The sequence below is a fragment of the Myotis lucifugus genome, unplaced genomic scaffold (genome assembly GCF_000147115.1).
Source record: "Myotis lucifugus unplaced genomic scaffold, Myoluc2.0 scaffold_300, whole genome shotgun sequence".
Lineage (NCBI taxonomy): Eukaryota > Metazoa > Chordata > Mammalia > Chiroptera > Vespertilionidae > Myotis > Myotis lucifugus.
In genome coordinates, this window is record NW_005871348.1 from 30483 (window position 1) to 31324 (window position 842).

An 842-nucleotide genomic window follows, 5' to 3' on the forward strand; every position below is an offset into this window, starting at 1 on the left:
GGCCTCCTGCGTTCCTCCTTCCGCGACCCTACCACCACCTTCACGAATTCCCTCACTCGCCGACTTCCTCATGACCCCTCACACCCACCCATTCACACCGTCACCCACCCATTCCTCACACCTTCCCCGAGGCCTCCTGTGTGCCGCCCGCATGCTGGGTGATGGGGACCAAGGTGAGTCAGGCCTGGGGCAGAGGAGAGCACGGACCCGCACACTGATGGGCAGGGCTGTCAGAGGCCGGGGTTTCCAGAGGAGGGGCCATTGGAGGAGCAGGTGGTGCCACGCAAGGGGCAGGAGAGCCGGGCGGCCGGGCTGTGGTCCGAGGCTCACGGGTGCGGCAGGCGCGGTGGGGCCGGGTGGAGGGAGGACCAGGCGGATGCGCTCCACTCACAGTGCGGGTGGCTGCCGCATCTCGAGAATCATTTGGGGTCAATTGCTCATTCCCAAAAGCCCATTTCCCAGGATTCCTTGCAGCTAACAGGCACGCTACACGGTTCTAACTAAGTGAAATGTAAGCAGAAATATGCAAGCGGAGCTGCAGGAAAACCTGTTTTGCTAAGAGACTCATTTGCGCCTTTCCCCTTCAGTCCTTCCTTCAGGAAACACGGGTGATGCCCACGGAGCAAAGGTCAGGTCCCGGAGACACTGCGGAGTCATTGTATCAGTCGGCCTGAGGCTTTCTCAGAAAAAAGCAAGCCCAACGGGGTTTAAGCCATTGTTACGGGGTTTGTAATCAAACATACTAAATACTGTTTTAAAAACTAGATATCTTCGTGCTTTACAGCTACTATGAATATAGTTGGACCATTCAAATTTCTCTGAAGACTTAAAAAATAAGGCCT